The 13,874-nt window shown below is 40.5% G+C and overlaps 1 protein-coding gene across 1 annotated transcript in view; it reads left to right on the top strand.

The window, feature by feature from the left end:
* celsr1a (cadherin EGF LAG seven-pass G-type receptor 1a) overlaps nucleotides 1-13,874 on the top strand; it is a 145,888-nt gene that overhangs the window by 35,041 nt on the left and 96,973 nt on the right. The window lies entirely within an intron of this gene.

Below are 13,874 nucleotides of genomic sequence, written 5' to 3'. Positions count from 1 at the left end.
TGTTTGCGTCATGGCTCAGACACAAATCAAGCATTTGGAATTATTTTTACTTTTCAAAATTGAAATGTGGTTATTGTAGAAAAGCTCTATGGCCTGATTTTTCAAACAAAATCTGGTGAGCGTTAAAGGGGTTCTGCCGTTAAAAAGAAAAAAAAGAAAGTGGACAGAAACTGATACACACAACCGCTTCTCTCCTTTTCTTTTCCTGAAGCTGACTCATTACCTACCACACACCATTCTTGTCCGCCTGATCACACAAACACAATACACTGACATTTAAGTGACCCTCTGTGGGAGAGGAGGGGAGGAGGAAAGACGTAAACAGTTGAGAAGGAAGAAGAGGGCTATACGGGGTGATAGGATGGAAGTTCTGGCTGAGATAAGAGCTGAAGTGAGGGAGATAGGTGGCTCTTAAGAGAACAGTGGTAAAACAAGGTAATGTGATAAATGAAGGGAAGAGAGAGGACTGAAGAGTAGAAGACACAGGAAAGGAGTGGGGGTGGGGGTTCTTCCCGTTTAAACCCTTACATTTCCTCTTCTCTGACTTTAAAGAATCTTCAAGTGAGAGGGAATCCACTTAACTGCACTGCACTTTTTACACCAGTGCTACCATCTTTCATCCTCTACCTTGTTGCTGCCAAGAAGAATAGTCTTCTAAATGTGTTGTTTAAGGCTCTGTACTCAGATAGTAATCCTATTAAAGCAGATAGGCTGAAGGTATAGATTCAACTTTGCATGCCAGCTTTTGTTTCATCGTATCGTGTCTATAAAGTTGTCAACTCCCCGTTTCATTTCATTTCTGTATGACTCATACTGACTATACCATTGACGGCCAGAGAAGCATAGATCCAGGTGGGCTGTGAGCTTGGCTGAGCCCAACCAGCAATGAGATGTTATAGTGTCTATAAAGTTGTCTACTCTGTTTCATTTCTAAACCAGGTGTCTATTTTAATGTGCCTCCCTTTTCCTCTTCCTCTTCCTCAACATGCAAACCTAGGAGAGTTACTGGCAACTCAGGAAGGAGATTAAGATAATGAAAGCCCCAACTACTAAAACTGAGCAAGGGCCTAGAAAAATCCCAGAAACAAAAAAAAAGTAAATGTGGTGCACAAACACAAACTCTGAGAGAGAGAATATGTTTATTTACTTTCAGACAATATCATTGACAGAACAAGGGCCAGAGAAGCATAGAAACATAATCTAACAGCCAGCAGCTCCAGGTGGGCTGTGAGCTTGGCTGAGCCCAACCAGCAATGAGATGAGACATCTGTGTCTGTATCACTGTTTCAACCTGCTGGCTGGTTTGCTGACTAATCCAGAAACCAACTGCATGAAAGAATCTGATGGATTGACTGGGCGCCTGTCTGCCTGAATGAATGACTGAATAGATTCATATTGTATGTGACTCATTGATTGAAAAAATGTTTTGCTGCTTGACCAACTGGCAAACAGTGTCTCAACAGCTGAAGCTACATGTATCAATACTGTGTGTCTGTGTGTCTGTGTGTCTGTCTATCCGTCTGTCTGTCTATCTGTCTGTCTGTCTGTCTGTCTGTCTGTCTGTCTATCTGTCTGTCTGTCTGTGTGTCTGTGTATGTGTGTTCGGTGTGTGTGTGTCTGTCTGTCTGTCTATCCGTCTGTCTGTCTATCTGTCTGTCTGTCTATCTGTCTGTCTGTCTGTCTGTCGGTCTGTCTGTCGGTCTGTCTGTCGGTCAGTCGGTCTGTCTGTCGGTCTGTCAGTCGGTCTGTCTGTCTGTCGGTCGGTCAGTCGGTCTGTGTGTCTGTCCGTCGGTCTGTCGGTCAGTCGGTCAGTCTGTCTGTCGGTCTGTCGGTCTGTCTGTCTGTCTGTCGGTCAGTCTGTCTGTCGGTCAGTCTGTCTGTCGGTCAGTCTGTCGGTCGGTCGGTCGGTCTGTCGGTCAGTCTGTCTGTGTGTCTGTGTGTCTGTGTGTCTGTCTGTCTGTGTGTCTGTCTGTGTGTCTGTGTGTCTGTCTGTCTGTCTGTCTGTCGGTCGGTCAGTCGGTCTGTGTGTCTGTCCGTCGGTCTGTCTGATAGTCGGTCAGTCTGTCTGTCGGTCAGTCGGTCAGTCTGTCTGTCTGTCGGTCAGTCTGTCTGTCGGTCTGTCGGTCTGTCTGTCTGTCTGTCGGTCAGTCTGTCTGTCGGTCAGTCTGTCTGTCGGTATGTCTGTCGGTCGGTCGGTCGGTCGGTCTGTCGGTCAGTCTGTCTGTGTGTCTGTGTGTCTGTGTGTCTGTCTGTCTGTGTGTCTGTCTGTGTGTCTGTGTGTCTGTCTGTCTGTCTGTCTGTCTGTCTGTCTGTCTGTCTGTCGGTCTGTCGGTCTGTCAGTCTGTCTGTCGATCAGTCTGTCTGTCTGTCTGTGTGTCTGTCTGTCGGTCGATCGGTCAGTCGGTCGGTTGGTCTGTCGGTCTGTCGGTCTGTCAGTCAGTCTGTCTGTCTGTCTGTCTGTCTGTCTATCGGTCGGTCGGTCGGTCGGTCGGTCGGTCGGTCGGTCGGTCTGTCGGTCAGTCTGTCTCTCTGTCAGTCTGTCTCTCTGTCTGTCTGTCTGTCTGTCTGTCTGTCTGAGTGAATAGCCAAAGAGCTGAGAATCTTGACACCAGTGACACATACGTATATAGGGCCCTATGATTTCAGCGTTCCCAGATTTGCGGACCGAATTGCAGAATTTGCCAATAAAAACAGAATCTGCTGTTAAACGCTGAATATCGCAGAAATTGACATAATGTGACTGAAATGCTGTCATCATGAGGAGAAGGAACATTTCTCTGGGGAAATGTTTCCAGGGACCGCTCATTCGTGGCACTACCTGTGCATGTCCTCACAAACACTCACCAGCCCCCTCCCGAAATAAACAACATGTCCAAGCGGCCACCAGAAACACCGGCTAAGTCTGCAAAAACACTACAAAACTCTTCTCTTACTCCAAAACACAGAGCTGAACAGTTCACCAATGACTTCTATGTGTCAGGTGACATGCTTTTTTAAACATTCTGCCAACATACTGTTGACTGGAAATGTAGAAATACATGTGATGACCACTTTTTGTCCAAAAGCCATGTGAAAAACAGAGGAAAACACTTTGTACTTATAGCACTTATTGGTACATTGTTATGTTACAACATAACAGATGTTATGTTAACAGAAGATCAGAGGTACAGATCCAAATGTACGCAGATGACACAGTTATCTATATCCATGCCAAAACAAGAGAACAAGCTGCATCCAAACTCTCTGCAGCATTAAAAAAAGTCTCAGATTGGCCCACTCACAATTGTCTAATGCTTAATGTGAGCAAAACTGCAGGAATGTATTTTTCTATCAGGGGAAACAATACACCTCAACCTGATATGACTGTAAACAGAGAGGTAATACAGATTGTTCAACATTTCAAGTTTCTGGGCGTAACAATTGACTCCAACCTAAATTTTAAGAAACATGTAAAAGATGTCAGCAGAAATGTAAGAGCCAGCCTTATGAACTTCAGACATGTCAGGCATCAGTTACCTTTAGCCGCTGCTAAACTGTACATGCACTCAATGATTTTTTCTCATTTATCTTATTGTGTCACGAGCTGGTCTCAGGCTGGAGCAACCACTCTAAAACCATTATACACCCTCTACAAACAATCACTGAAAACTCTAGATAAAAAAACAAGGAAGTACCACCACAGTAAAATCATTACGAAATATAACTTAATGACCCTTGACAGTTTTTTTTGTTATGTAGATATGTGTCTGATGTATAGATTAATTCATGATCAGGCCCAAACACCACTTAAACAATGTGTGTTACTCTGCAGGAACAATCTTAGGGAGACCAGATCAGCAAGAGGAGACTGTTCAGCTAAACGTAGGAAGACTGCATTTGGACAGTCTGCATTTTCAGTCAGAGCAGCAGGAAAATGGAACTCAATCCCAACTTACATTAGTGACTGTACAAGCCTCAGTGTTTTTAAAAGTAAACTAAAATTATGGCTCAAGGAAAAACAATCATGTGCTCATCTGAATGCATCAAATTAGAGACAATGAGATGTAATTTTAAATGTGTCATTATTAGTGATGGACTGTGTTGAGTAGTCTATGTATTGTTTTAAATGCTAGTATGTTTTTTTATCATTTGTATTGTACATTTGTTAACATCTTCCTGCCCAGGGACCACAGATGAAAATTAGCTTATAGCTAACTCTGGCTTGACAGTTTTTGTTTTGCATGGCCCCTGTCAAATAAACTAATAAATAAAATAACATTATGTTTTGACTTGAAATACTGCGCAAAATTGTGCAATGATGTGTTGCATCAATAAATGTAAGGATTTTTGCATTTCATAAATGGACATTTTATTCACTGACACAAAAAGCACACACTATGTGGTGGTAAGATAAGTGTAAGGGGTAAAAAACAGAATTCCCAAAAATTAAAACGGAAAAAAGTAATTTTGAAAAAAATATAAACAGATTTCATAGAGCCATACGTGTACAGCAGGAGTGTCAAACTCATTTCAGTTCAGGGGCCACACACAGCCCAAGTTGATCTGAAGTGGGCCGGACCAGTAAAATCATAACATAATAACCTATAAATAACGACAACTTTACATTTTTCCCTTTGTTTTAGTGCAAAATAGTACAAGTATGTGCTGAAAATGTAATCAACTATCTTTCTACAAAAACAGTTCTCCATGATGAGTCTCATAGTGGGGCAGAACATTTTACTCTTTAAGCACTGAAACCTGCTGCAAACACACCAAACAAGTTATCAATTCACCTGACACAGAGTGTCATTTTTACTGCAAAAGAACAGAGAGATTATAATAATGAAGAAGGTAAAGTTGGCTATCCTGGACCCCTCAGCTCCGAAAGGAACTGTTTGCTTGCTGGACAGTGTTGTATGCAGGGGTGTTGTGCTAGTGTTAGTAGTTAGTGGATCATCTTATAGTGCTCTAAAAAGACTTAATGAATCTCAACCGGATTATGCAAACAGCAAGTCATCTATTTTCTCACTTTGAGAAAAAAGTCCTGGGAAAAAGTGCTGTTCAGGTGCGCTCCATCAGCACTATGATTGTATGCGACCCTCAGAGGACAAATTTAAAATAGTAGTTACTTTCATTGAAAATTTGCAGTTAATGTCTAATCTGTAATTTTTTCACTTTGCAAAGTCGTTCTGTGGGCCGGATTGCAACCTCTGGCGGGCCGGTTTTGGCCCGCGGGCCGCATGTTTGACACCCCTGGTGTACAGTATGTCTATATTTGCAAGCTTGATTAAAGTATAAGTTTGGTTTTATCTAATGCCCTTTTTAATAACAGTTACATTTTTTTTATTATATTTTTATTCAAAGGGACAGTGCATTTTAATGAACATTTCAGCGTAGCATCCATGTATATACGCTAGAATTAGCCATAAGGCTTATTTTCATCCAAAGTCCCCGGCAGGTTAAAACACAGTTGATAACAAATGCTAAAGATAAATAACAGATGGAAACAGAACATGATAGCATGGCAATGACAACAACAATACATCACAAGAGCATAATTAAGTTATACATAAATGCAAATAAGCACATCAAAGTGCTGTTCAGCATAATAGAGAGATACAGTAGTGCTCATAAGTTTACATATAAAAGAGTAAACACAGTTGTTTGATAAAAATTTTGCTTAACCCAACCACTAACCATGAGTGAAAAAAAAGTTTTTCTCTTATTTTTCATATTCTCTGAAAAATTGCCCAAAAAGAAACACAAATTCTGCCAGGGTATGTAAACTTATGAGCACAACTGTATGTGTGGAGTTGGACCAAATAAACATGGACCAACATATCAGAGTATCACACAAGTACAACAAGACTTAAAGGTTCAAGACAGCCTACATGCTATGATGAATTCATCTTCTCAGAATTTGTAGTGCTGTTTTCTGGTAATTATTGGTCTTTACTCTTCCCATGACAACCTTTAAGTTGTGGCTAATACATTAAGAATTTATAGTTTGTCTCTAGACTTCCTGAAGTTGACAGCAGGTCTGACTAAAAGCTCCCCAGGCCTCAAAAACTCTGCAGTAGAACAAAGGGTGAGGAAATCGGAGTGTTAACCATGGATAATTAGGAATGAAAACCAACAGTTACAGCAGCAGTCATCTTTTGTTCAAGTAAAATTAAGGTACTCTTGGATTTCCAAGTTGTGTGATTGTAGAGCTAAAAATGGATGGGTAATGACTTCTTTATATTGCATTCTCAAGATCATGACTTAGGACTAATTTTTTTTGTATGTCCAAAATCTCTCAAGAAAACATAGACAGAGAACTTGCCTTCTCTTTTCAGTGGGTCTTGGAGTAATGGTGATAAAACACTGTTTTGTATAGTATACCAGTAGTATGCTGTCTATTAAGTATGCATACATTTGTATTAAACATAATTAATGAACCGGTTTGAAACTGCTCTGATGTTTATATATTTGAAGTGAATATGGTACTTTTTTAGAAAATGTCATTGCATGCATATAAGCTGACTGTGAAGTGAGGAAAGGTCTTGAGATGTTAAACTTCATCATAGTGTGGATTTTTTTAATGTGGTCCTTGAAGGTAAGACTAGAGTCAAAAACTATACCAAGATACTTGAACTGTTCCACCACATCAAGTCTCTATCCGTATAGTGAAACACATGGTTGTTTGATCATTTAGTGCAGATGCTCAGTATTCATAATAATAATACTAATTAATTGGCTTTTTTTTTTTAACACTTTTCTACAGTCAAAGATACATAATGTATTAGATCAGTTCTAACCGAACTGTCCCTTTAAATGGTCAGCTCAAGGAAATGGAGTTTGGCACAGTTCCCCTCTATGAAGCAGGACGGGGGTCGTGTCGCCCAGGCTGTTTTGTCCTCCAAAAGAAGGAAAAAAAATCAGTCCAACACTCAGACATCAACATACTTGAACACCTACACAAATGTCTTGAGGATTTGCCAGACTCCCTATTTAGATTTTCACAAGTCTCAGGGTTTCCCAGGGCGACGGCCCCCCTACCACCCCAACCTTTTTTTTGCTTTGTTGAAAGGAACCAATCATGCGTTGGCTGGTAACTAGGCACCCTATTTATCAGTAACCAGCACCAACAATAACTGTAACCCGACACCTCCTCAGAGAGAAAGAGACAGAGGAAAGGAGCGGGTAGGAATGAGGAGGGGAAAGAAAAGGAGGAAAAAGGGAAAGGAAAAGTCAGAAAATTCAAAAATACAATTTTATTCTTATGATATAACTTGTATTCTTTGCCATACATTTGTCTTGTGTTTAATTTCAAGTTAAATTGTTTATTTTTTAAGCAATTTATTTTGTTTAAAAGTAAAAGAATTGTCCTATGACAATTAAGTTTCTGCAAAATAATTGAAAATGAGAAATGTGTGAACAAGAGTTATAAGTCCAGAAACAGAGCTGCTGGAGTCCGTGGCAGGGAGAGGTTTTAGTGTCAGTGTAATTGATACTTGGGTCCTATTAGGCCATTCATGGCTAAGTAGCTCCAGAGAGAGCTGTGCAGGCGGACCTGCAAGAGGCTTTTGATCAATGTGTGTTCACCACCAAACCAACTGTTTGTCCATGGTTAGCCTATCAAAAACGACTGATTCTACAGAGTGTATGACAGAAGGAGCAGTGTGTGCACATGTGCATATAAACATGGGTTATTCATTCAAAAGCCTTTGTAAGCAGATACTGGGCATTTCTACATGTGTGCATGTTTATGAGTGCAGCTAGAAATGTGAGTTCAAGTGTTTGTGTCGGAGGATATTGTCCATGAAGTGTGGCAGAGCATAACCAATCAATGACTGAGCTGCACTGCCTCTAGTGGGTGTTTGTGGGTGTGTTGTTGACACTCTTTCTTAGTTATAGTATATTCAGTATTTTTGTATATTCCCTTCTAAAAAACATAATGTTCAGTTTGACTCCTACCTTTTTATGATCCCTTGAATAAGGGCATTACAAATATTAATTCTAATGGAACCCTATAAAGCCTGAACCATCAAATAATTGCCATAACATTCTAATTCTTTGAAAATGGAGTGTTTATTGGACCTTCTGACAAAAAAATGAAAGGAATTAAATATCAATTTCCATATATGAATTTGAATTTGTATCATATTTGATACATCAGGTGATATTTATTGCTCAAAGTTTTTTTTTATATTTTAAGTTATATTTTTGGGCATTTTCACCTTTAATAGATAGGACAGCTGAAGAGAGACAGGAAATGTGGGGAGCAGAGAGAGGGGGAGGACATGCAGTGAATGGTTAAGGCTGGAATCGAACCTACAACCTCTGCAACAAGGGCTAAGGCCTCTGTACATGGGGCGCATGCTTCGACCGCTTGGCCAACAGTGCCTCTGTCTTCTTAAACAAACAAAAACATAAAAACAACATTTTTAACCTATTACACTTTAAGCTACATTCAAATTATTCCCAAAGTGAAAGCATAATGTATGAAATGTATTAAAATGATGATTGACAGATTTGTAAATACATGACTTTATATACCTGCTGTATCTATTTTGATACATTTTAAACACGATTTGACTATAAATTAAGTAATGCAATATTAATTACTTTAACATTGCATCAATACAGTAAATATTCCTGTTGAAGTCTCAGTAACAATTTGAATTTTTTTTCCCAAACTTGAATAATAATAATATATAAATCACACTGATGATGTAGAGCTCTTGAAAACTGCTGTGTCAAATGCGCCCATGCAGAAACACCTCCTACTCATCACAATGAAACATCAGAAGACACAACTTATATCCTGTGACAGATATTAAGCTGGGCGTTTTCCTCATGTGATCATGGGAAATCTCTTAAAGGTGACATATCATGCAAAATGGACTTTTAAATGGTTCTTTACCTGAAATATGTTTCCCTGGCATGTCTACAAACCCCCCGAAAATGAAAAAAATCCATTCTGCCCCTGTTCTGATTTCTACACCTTTCTGTAAATGTGTGTGAAACGAGCCGTTTCAGACTTCAGTGTTTTTGTTACGTAACAACAATATCCGGTCTGTCACGGAGTCAGAGCTCGGAGCTTGTTCAGCCCATAGACTGTATAAAATAATACTGAATCCCCCCTCCGTTTTTCATTACATGCACATATGTGTGCTAACAAGGAGCTTAGGAGGGAGGCATGCTAGTTGTAGGCTGTCTTAATAAACACAAAGGTCGGTTTGACTCCCCACGTCTGCAGATTTGAAGATATAGTGGATGATTTTTATTTTTCATGGATAAGTGCTAGCGCTAGTTAGCATAGCTACATGTCATAGCTGTAGCTGTGTACCAAGACACACGTCTACATACTGACAAATAAAACAACAAGAAACACTAAATCTGTGACAAATCCTTCAGAAAAGGTCCTGCTGCCTTTCTGGCAGAGGTCGGTTTTACTCCCCACGTCTGCAGATTTGAAGATCTAGTGGATGAATTTTATTTGTCATGGATAAGTGCTAGCGCTAATTAGCATAGCCACATAGCTACATGTTCGTAGCTGTGTACCAAGACACACGTCGACATACTGATAAATAAAACAACAAGAAACACTAAATCTGTGACCAATCCTTCAGAAAGGTCCTGCTGCAGGCGCCTCTCATCAGATCAGATTCTGGATCAGATTCAGAGGGTTGAAGTAACGTGATCTCTGAGCAGCCGTGTATATTCAGCCAACATGTAAACATTAGATCAACGTGCTGGAGCAGCCGAGGCACATCCACTTCCTGAGGGGGCGTGGTCAGAGAGAAAACAGACGTGTTCTGAAGGAGGACTGAAGAAGAGGACTTTTCAGGCATGCCAAAATCTGATTTCAAAGTGTTTTTTTGAGCATAAACTTTAAAGACATGTTTTGGGGACCTCTTAGACCAATATATATTGATGAAAAGAGCGTGATATGTCCCCTTTAAACCATATGCCCCTTTTTTAGTATTTCCCTGAATAGATAAATGTTAATTTTCAGCGTTTGATTTCAGAGGGAGTTCCTTTTACAACACATACGAACATGACTTGGAAGTGCACAACGTTTTGGTTAAGCTTGATTGATAGAAATTTGAACTGATAATTTTCTCATCAACAAAATGTTAAATGTATTTACAAACATGAACAAACGTTCCACGGCTTGTGGTATCAAAGCCCCATTGGCGTTTTCTCTTTTTATTTCTGAGCTTTGACATTACAGAATGGTGGTAATTCCAGTGTTGACATGGTGTCAGGAGGGATACCTGCTGGAGGTCATAAACATGTTTGGACTTGTCCTGAAAGCGATATGTGGAAATGTGGTTTTACCTCATTATACTGCTGCTGATCTCATCTCAGGACTGCAGTCAACTTTTTCTTTTGTGTTCCTTGGCCTCTTCAACTGGTTTTATGTGTGGTAAAGACATTCTAGTGTTTTGCATTCCTTGTATATTTTTTATTATCTCCCCCACTGTACATGGCTTACTTCCTTTTTCACTAGACAAGTTGGTAAACATAACATCCTCCTTTAAATAAGGCACACCTTACGGTCATTAAAGAACAGATTGCACTCCAAACAACATGCGGTGTCTTTCAAAGGTTCTTTGAGGAGATCAGGATGATGATTTTACCACTACTTCTGAAAGATACAAATGGGTAATTAAATCTGACGTTTAAATTACTTTTTGAATTAAAGCTGGGGTTGGCAGTCTCGGAAAACTAGCATGAATTTGAATGTAGCATTTCCTCAGGACTCCGTCTAACCCCTCCGCTCCTCCCTCAGAGCTCCTCCAGAACGACGCCCCCCCCGCTCACATGCACGAGCGCCGCTGATTCTCGACCATATGATGGTGACTGATTCAAAACCGGTCCTCACCAAAACATTATCATAGTGAAAGTTAAAAACACAAACAAACATGGCTGCTGTTAGTACTCACAAATATCATGCTAGCATTATCCAGTTGTACTGGTGACACGATATCAGGAGAAAAGTTATAACATATATATAATACTGTAACAGCTCTACTGTTTGTTAAACCTGTTCAGTGTAGATGCTCTTAATTCCTACAGTGTTGACAGGTCAGTGAAGGCATCAGGAGAGGTGTAGAGTGTGCGAGTGGGAGAGAGGAGAGACAAGAGGAGAAGTTCTTCATTCATTCAAACATTGATTGTTGTTTTGTTGGTTGTCGTGATCACGGCCGACAGTGACCGGTTATTAAAGATCAACATGTTCACGAATCGGCTCGTCATCCCTACAGCGTCCGGACGGACGCTACAATACATATACATTTCTGTAGGACTTACTGAATGTCATTCATTCTTCTGCTTGTCAGAGCCCCGTGGTGAGAGCTTTTTAGACTCTGATCCGGACTACAGTCCTGAGCAAAGCACCTCATTGGGTCAGAGGGGACAGGCCCGAGGACGAGCGAGAGGGGCAGTCAGTAGAGTCAGGGGAAGCAGAGGCAGGGGACGGGGACTCAGAGTACACGCTGGGGAAATGTACGTGCAGGAGGCGGGCAGAACGGCAGGACAGGATTTCAATGGTTTAAAACTTTGGGTCCCAAAAAATCTGATTGGTTGGTGTTTTCCCAGGTTTACTCCGGCTGTAGATAGCAGCTTTTCTTCACTCTTTTTTAAGAACACATTATGTATTGATTACCATCAGGACATAAAGATCATTTTAACCAGTATAACAAAAAGTGGATCTAAATCTGACTACCAACCCCAGCTTTAAGGATCTACAATTAGACTGCCACTCTTATAACTTTCTGGTTCTTCTTTTATTATTAGAGAAATAAAAAAGCCAGATGCTGTGTGATCATAGAGACATTGGGGAGGAGAATCAGAGCTATCACTGCTGAGTAGAACAGCTGTTTGAGTTGAACTGCTGAATGGATTTAAAAGCATGTCAAAATCAAATATGAAAGCAAAGCAGCTATGAGAGAGAGATGATCGGGCTTTTGGGTGCTGGCTCCTTAAAAGAGCTAAGTAGCATTTCAGCCTGTGCTTTCTCTGGGCATGATGCTGAACATTATATCAGACATGCTCTGTGACATTCAACTGGGTTGTGGTGAACTAAGTAAGTAAGTGTTGCATGACACCCATCCTTTGTAGTTAATAGAATGTATTTGTTATTGATAAACCCAGCTCAGACTTCCTGCTTAATCTAGTTTTCCACAATGTTCCCTCCTCTCTCCCTCTCTCTCTCTTCCCACCCTCCCATTCCTACTTTTCTCTTTCCTGAGGGCATCTTCACAAACTTGTTAACAGCAGAACGTGATGGTTACTACCAGCTGCTGATTTTATCACCAGACATCTTGTCATAACAACAAGCCCGATGCCTACTCTGTTTCACTTCCATGTCCACATCTGCACTTCACAGATCAAGTGCTGTCTCATATTTCTGATGAATTATGTTCTCTGGCAGTAGTCAAGCAGGCAAAAAAGCTTACAAGTGCACTAACACCAGTCAACCCACAGGCGCTAAAAAAGGAGGAGGGAAGGGTGGGGTCAGGCGTTCATTTAGGCTCATTTTGCTTCATCCAGCCTTGTTTGGCATTGTCTGGACAGGAACAGTGCTTCTATTCATTTAATCCATCTCTCCCAGGGATCCTAAATGGGACATAGATATTCTAGCCAGGTCGTTTCTTGGCCTGGCACTCGATGCCCTTGAGTGCTCTGCTTAAGTATGGCCACTAAGGGCACTTGTGGGGGGCTTGTGAAAGTCTGCTTAGAAGTGAAGGCGGAGGAGCAGTTGATATAGTGGTGCAGGCTTTTGAACTCCCATGTGTGCCAAGCCAAAGGTTTCAGTCTGACTTGAAACCAGTGTGGTGACTTAACTCCTTGCCCACAACAAATGTGTTCCAACCATGGACCTATGTCCGGTGGTACAGATTTCCCTCAACTGTATCAGATGTTTATTAGGGCTGCACAATGTTAGAAAAAAACTGACGTGATTATGGGACGCCATTGTGTGCATTCGCCAACCGTGCATGCTGCCTGTTAGAGTTGCTCCTCTTCGTTCATTTATCTTTCTGATTTTTCTTCTTTTTCTTTACCAAACTTTGTCAGATTTTTCTCTGGCAGTTTGTTGAAGTTGTGACCTCTTTAGGCCTTCCATCGGTATTTCTGATTCTGATTCTGATTCTGATTAGTAAAGTTGTGCACACTGAAAGTATAAACAGCAACAATTATCCACATTCACCATCATATAACATGGTGTGAATGTTTAAAAGTAACTTTTTTTTTATCACATTTAGAGCAATATTTGTCTTCTTCTTCCCAATGTTACATCTTCTTCTTCCCATGTTAAATGTTGAATCTTAGTGTTAAATATAAATGTTAAATGGAATGTTAAATGTTGCTCTGCAATCCTACATATTTAGCTTATATGCAAATTCACACATTTCACCTAGCAGAAATACCCTCCAAAAAAAGCTGAATACAAACAGACTTAGCAATAGCAACTTAGCTTGTCCGTACCCAAAACTGCCTTTCCAACATTTTTACAGCAGGCAGACCGGCTAGTAACCGGTAGGAGTGAGTACTGACAGACCATGGTTAGGATATCTATATCGCTTTATGAAGCTTGTATTTTGGTTCTTTCGCTAGGTGTCAGTGTTCATTTGTATGGGGCACCGTTAGTCCCAAAAAAGGCTTTCTAATTTCTGTATTTTTGATGTTAGTTAAATCCTATGAGAAATCAGCAATACTGTATATTGAGATAAAGAGGTATAAAGCATTGGATCCATAAATGTAAAGGCTTTCTGAACATGTGAGTTCATTTGCAAACAGCTTTCAATATTGCAAAGTATCCTAATAAGTTTGGTGCATATGCCTCTGAGGACGACATGGAATTGAGTTGTGGTAAAGTTGAGCCTGATTCAACTTGTACT

This window comes from Notolabrus celidotus, chromosome 21, assembly GCF_009762535.1.
Source record: "Notolabrus celidotus isolate fNotCel1 chromosome 21, fNotCel1.pri, whole genome shotgun sequence".
In the NCBI taxonomy this organism is placed as follows: Eukaryota; Metazoa; Chordata; class Actinopteri; order Labriformes; family Labridae; genus Notolabrus; species Notolabrus celidotus.
The sequence above is the reverse complement of the archived record's forward strand: the minus strand, read 5'-3'. Positions and strand labels throughout refer to the sequence as shown.